General features: G+C 40.5%; 1 pseudogene; it reads left to right on the top strand.

Moving 5' to 3' along the window:
• The first annotated feature begins 5,090 nt into the window (after positions 1 to 5,090).
• LOC119518791 lies at positions 5,091 to 5,829 on the top strand (annotated as a pseudogene).
• Positions 5,830 to 6,646: the final 817 nt, after the last annotated feature.

A 6,646-nucleotide genomic window follows, 5' to 3' on the forward strand; every position in this document is an offset into this window, starting at 1 on the left:
CTGGAGTTGGATGAGCTCAGAATACTGGAAAAGGGCTGTGCCCCAAGAAAAGGGACACATAGAGCCAGGTACCAACTCCAGCTCTTGACTGGCAAACCCAGGGGACTGGGGACCAGGTCTGAAAGGATTTTTTGTTTTTTACTTTTTACCATAAAGAAAGCATCAGGATTTCTCAGTTGTCAGCACTGCCCCAGGCAAGGGCAGAGCTAAGGAATGTCTCAGAGACAAAGTAAACAGGTGAAGGAGATAATTCCCTGAAGGGTTTACTTCTCCAAGAAAGGGGGTGGGGCAGGGTGCATCATAAGTGGCTACTCTCATCCAGAAAATTCAGACTTCAGGGGCTGGAAAACAGAAACAGTTTAAGCCAACCTTCTACCTCAGCCTCTTACTCAACCATGCCCCTGGTAGGGATAGGGTCTGCTGAGAATTAAAGGCACCATACTACTTTATGCCAGTGGGGAGCCATGAGTTGACAAGTGCCACCTGCTGGGCAGGATACAAAAAGCACAAAATCAAGCGGTTTCACAGGACAGACTGGCACACTGCAGGGTCTCCCCCGGAGGGACATTGATAGTGATTACACTCTCCTTCCTGAGTCCTGGGGCTGTCTTGACACATGCAACAATGTGGATGACCTTGAGGACATTATGTTGAGTGAAATAAGCCAGAAACAAAAGGACAAATACTGTGTGGTCTCGTTAATAGGAACTAACTATAATGAGCAAACTCTGAAAGTTAAAGTTGAGAACACAGGCTATCAGGAAATAGAGGGTAGGGATTGGGCATTTGATGCTGAAGGAGACAGAATGTTCAACAGTTTTGATTCTAAAGATTCAGAAATGGATATCACAATACTGTGTGACAGTAGCACACTACTGTAAGTATAATGAACATAGCTGAGTGTGAGTATAATTTAAAGAGGAAGACTAGGGGCATGTATGACACCAGAACGAAAGATAGAGGATAAAAACTGGGATTTTGTAGCAAAACATAGAGTGGATAATGATGGTGATTAAATGTACAAATATAAGAAAGTTTTTACATCTGGGAAAACGAATGTCATCATTGCAAGGTGTTAGAAATGAGATGGTATGTGGAAAAAATACAATTAATGCAAACTAGGATCTATAGTTAACAATAACATTGTAATATTCTTACCTTAGTTGTACCAAAGACAATATACCAAAGCTAAATGTCAATAAGTGTGGGATATAAGGGAGGGTTTTGAATTCTTGTTGTTGTTTCTTTTTTTTCTCTTTTCCTCTTCTTTCTTTATAGAAAAAATGGAAATATTCTCATATAGATTGTGGTAGAGAATGTATAACTATGTGATTTTACTAGGAGCCATTGACTGTACAATTAGGATGGATTGTATGGTGTGTGAAAAAAACTGTTTAAAAAAAACAGAAAAATACAAGTGCTGGAGAAGATGTAGAGAGAGGGATATACCTATTCACCACTGGTAGGGAAGTAGAATGATGCAGCCCCTCAAAGGCAGTACGGCGGTTCCGCAAAGGCTAAGTATAGGGTTGCCATATGATCCTGCAACCCCATTATTAGGGATATACTTGGAAGTACTGAAAGCAGGGACATGAATAGACATTTACACATTGGTTTTTATTGTGGCATTATCCATATTTGCAATAGACGGAGGTGGCCTAAGGGTGTATCAACTGATGAACTGTGGCATATACATATGGCAGAACATTGAGCGGCTGCAGGAAGGAATGAAGTTGTGAGGCATGCAACTAGGTGAATGAACCTAGAGGACATTATGTTGAGTGAAACAATTTAAAAATGAAAGGACAAATGTATGTTCTCACTAATATAAACTAACTATAAGGAGCAAGGTGAGAATTGAATTTCAGAGCATAGGTTATCAGAGGATAGAAAGTGGGGCAGAGATTGGGCAATCAATGAATAAGGAGGACAGAATGTTCAATAAGACTCACTGTAAAAGTTCCAAGATTGTACGCTCTTAACAGCAGTTACATCTATTCCACAGTTTTAACTGTTATTTTTAAATTCTATGATGCTGTTCTCTTTGTGTATACCTGGTAGTTCCTGGAGCTTTGAGTATCTGTGTGACACCTGAGACCCAGAATTAGAGTTCTGCAGCTCTAAAAGTCAGCATTACTCCATACAACAACTGCCAAAGAGCTAAAAAGACTTCAGACTTCAATTAGAGATATGTATGAAATGGACCTGGTTAGGACTAAGGCAAATCAGAATACAGGGTAAAGGATGATATTGTCTATATTTTAATACCTCAACTTCTGTGTGAAACCAAAGGAAGAGATGTTTATTTGGTCCAAAATTTAAATTTTCTGTAGCACATTGTCTAATTTAACCTGTCTGGTCAATTTATTTAAACAACATAATTACATGGCAACTAGAATAGGGAATGTGAACTCATTGTTCTATACAGATTAATGTAATACCCCAATATATTCCAGAGTATTTTGGGCAGAAAATAAAAAAGTATTTGCAATTTCCCCTTGAGGGACTGGGGGGAAATGTGGCGCTATTAAATTTCCCCACCCGGGGAATTCCTGATACTCTTTCAAGTGCTAGGGACTCTGTACTGGTGTGTATATATTATGTTCCCCAGAAAAAGCCATGTTCTTTGATGCAATCTTGTGGGGGCAGACATATTAGTATTGACTAGATTGGAATCCTTTGAATGTTTCCATGAAGATGTGACTCTATCAACTGTGAGTGAAACGTTTGCTTGGATCATTTCCATGGAGGTGTTACCCCACCCATTCAGGGTGGGTGTTAATTGGATCACTAGAGTTGTATGAAGGAGTTCACAGACAGAAGGACCAGAGAGCAACTGAGAGTGACATTTTGGAGGAGCTGCAGCTTACAGAGACATTCTGAAGAACATAACCCAGGAGCAAGCAGACACCTAGAGAGAAACGTCACAGGAGAAAACGATTTTGAAACCAGAACTGCAGAGCAGGTGTCAGCCACATGCCTTCTGAGCTAACAGAGGTTTTCCAGACCCCAATGGCCATTCTCCTGTGAAGGTACCCAATTGTTAATGTGTTACCTTGGACACTTAATGGCCTTCGGACTGTAACTCTGTAACCAAATAAACCCCCTTTATGAAAGCCAATCCATTTCTGGTGTTTTGCAGAGCAGCAGCACTAGCAAACTGGAACAGACTCCCAATTTAATAAGCCAAACCCTCAATCTTGAGACTTGGCCTTATGAGATTTATTTCTGCAATGGCAAGGCTAAACCTACTTATAATTATGCCTGAATCACCTCCAGAGAACTTCTTTTGTTGCTCAGATGTGACCTCTCTCTCTAAGCCAACTCTGCAAACAAACTCACTACCCTATTCCCTATGTGGGACATGACTCCCAGGGTTGTAAGTGTCCCTGGCAATGTGGAACATGACTCCCAGGGATGAACCTGGCCCTGGCATCATAGGACTGAGAATGTCTTCTTGACCAAAAAGGGGAAAAGAAATGAAACAAAATTAAGTTTCAGTGGCTAAGAGATATCAAATAGAGCCTGAGAGGTCATTCTGGAAGTTACTCGTATGCAAGCTTCAACCAGATATTGCAAATTGCCACAGTATGCCAAGCCCCAACCAACAATATCCCTGAAAACCCTAAAAATACCCTGAGCTCTAAGACTCTATAAAAGTTTTTCTTAGTAAGTTTATTTTTGCAGAAACTTAAAACCTCCAGATTGTCCCTATTCCAAATAAACCTGAAACACAGAGGTACCAGTGTTTCCAAGAACATCACCCAGTTTCATTCCTCTAGCCCATAAGGTCAACACCCCTTTCCAGCGTGAAGAAGTTAAAGTGGCCATTGCCCAGATATACCTGAAGATTGAGAAAAAGATCAAATGAAAGAAAGGAAGTATAACTGAGGAATAAGGATTTAACAAATATCTGTGACTACTGACTCATTATGCAGATATTTCTTCTCAGTTTCTAGTGTATTACAATAGCTAGAAAGAAATACCTGAAATTGTTGAACTGTAATCCAATAGGCTTGATCTTTGATAATGATTGTATACCTATACAGCTTTTATCATGTGACAGTGATTGTAAAATCCTGTGACTGACACTCCCTTTATCCAGTGTATGGGTAGATGAGTAATAAAATAAAGACAATTATAGTAATAATAACTATAATAATAATAATGAGGGAGATGAGAAGTATGGGATGTTTTGGGTTTTCTTTTTAACTTCTATTTCTTTTTTTGGAGTAATGAAAATGTTCTAAAATTGACTGTGGTGATAAATATGCAACTACAATGATGATACTTTGAGCCATTGGTTGTATACCTTGGATGAATTATATGGTGTATGAATGTATCTCAATAAAATTGCATTTAAAAAAAACAACAGCATGGTTCTGGCAAAGGGACAGACGTAGACAAATGGAATCAATTGAGAGCCCATAAATCAACCCTCACATTTATGGCTAACTGATTTTTGACAATAGGGCAAAGATAACTCAAGTGGGAAAGAACAGTCTCTTCAAAAAATTGTGCTGGAAAAATTGGATCTCCATTTGCTAAAGAAAAAAAGTGAACCCCGACTCACACCGTATATAAAAATCAACTCAAAATGGATCAAAGACCTAAATATAAAGCCATAACTATCAAATTCATATAAGAAAACACAGAGAAACATCTTCAGGACCTTGTGTTGGGCAATGATTTCTTAGACTTTACACCCAAAGCACAAGCAACTAAAAGAAAAAATTGATAAATAGGACCTCAGAATTAAAAACATTTGTGCCTCAAAGGACTTTATCATGAAAGCAAAATATAACCTACACGATAGGAGAAGATATTTGCAAAACACATTACCTATAAAGGTTTAATATCCTGAATATATAAAGAAATCTTTCAAGTTAACAACAAAATGACAAAGAACCCAATTTAAAAATGGACAGCTCTGGCCGCCACCGCCAATTCCCAAGCCTGGGTAGCTGGCAACGCAGACCCTGCAGCCACCGCTGCCACCCTTGCCTGAAGAGCAGACTTGGGAAGGAAGGGGCCACAGCCCTCAGAGCTTCGTCCAGAAGCACCTTTGCCTCCTGCAGCCCTCCATGGGAATGACCATGGATAAAATGAGCTGGTACAGAAAGCCAAACTTGCTTGCAGGCTGAGCTCTATGATGATATGGCTGCAGCCATGAAGGCAGTCATGGAACAGAGGCATGAACTCTCCAATGAAGAGAGAAATCTGCTCTCTGTTGCCTACAAGAATGTGGTAGGTGCCCACCGCTCTTCCTGACATGTCATCTCCATCATTGAATGGAAAACCGAGAGGAATGAGAAGCAACAGCAGATGGGCGAAGAGTACCATGAAAAGATAGAGGAGGAACTGCAGGACATCTGCAATGATGTTCTGGAGCTGTGGGACAAATATCTTATTCCCAGTGCTACACAACCAGAAAGTAAGGGGTTCTACTTGAAAATGAAAGGTGATTATCTGAGATATCTTTCTGAGGTGGCATCTGGAGACAGTAAACAAACCACTACGTCGAACTCCCAGCAGGCTTATTAGAAAGCATTTGAAATTAGTAAGAAAGAAATGCAGCCTACATACCCAATTCGACTTGGCCTGGCACTTAATTTCTCAGTCTTTTACTATGAGATTCTAAATTCTCCTGAAAAGGCCTGCAGCCTGGCAAAAACGGCATTTGATAAGGCAATTGCTGAATTCGATACACTGAATGTAGAATCTTATGAAGACGACACCCTGATCATGCAGTTACTTAGGGACAATCTGACTCTGTGGACATTAGAAAACCAGGGAGATGAATGAGAGGCTGGGGAGGAAGAGAACTAATGTCTCCCATGCTTCGTGATCTATTCAGTGTCACTCTGTACCCTCCATGTATTTCCCCTTGTGAGATTAAAAAAAAAAAAAAAAAAAAAAAAGAATCCTATGTCAACTTTTGATTTTTCACAGCCTCAGCCTAGCAAAAATGGTCCATGGGACTGGCAGTTTGATGTGCTGAGCCCTCGATCGTGGGACTTGCCCTTATGAAGCTCATTGCTGTAAAGGAGAGGCTAAGTTTGCACATAACTGTGCCTAAGAGTCTCTCCCTGAGTACCTCTTTGTTGCTCAGATGTGGCCCTCTCTCTCTCTCTAACTGAGCCACCTCAGCAGGTGAACTCACTGCCCTCCCCACAACGTGGGACCCAACTCCCAGGGGTGTAAATCTCCCTGGCAACACAGGATATGACTCCCAGGGATGAATCTGGACCCAGCATCGTGGGATTGAGAATATCTTCTTGACCAAAAAGGGGATGCAAAATGAGATGAAATAGTTTCAGTGGCTGAGAGATTTCAAATGGAGTCGAGAGGTCGCTCTGGTGGACATTCTTATGCACTATATAGATATCACCTCTTAGGTTTTAATGTATTGGAATCGCTAGAAGTAAATACCTGAAACTACCAAACTCCAACCCAGTAGTCTGGACTCCTGAAGACTATTTTGTAATAATGTAGATTACAAGGGGTGACAGTGTGATTGTGAAAACCTTGTGGATCACACTCCCTTTATCTAGTGTATGGATGGATGAGTAGAAAAATAGGGATAAAAACTAAATGAGAAATAGGGTGGGATGGGGGAGATGGTTTGGGTGTTCTTTTTTCACTT

This window comes from Choloepus didactylus, chromosome 2 (assembly GCF_015220235.1).
Source record: "Choloepus didactylus isolate mChoDid1 chromosome 2, mChoDid1.pri, whole genome shotgun sequence".
Taxonomy (NCBI): Eukaryota; Metazoa; Chordata; class Mammalia; order Pilosa; family Megalonychidae; genus Choloepus; species Choloepus didactylus.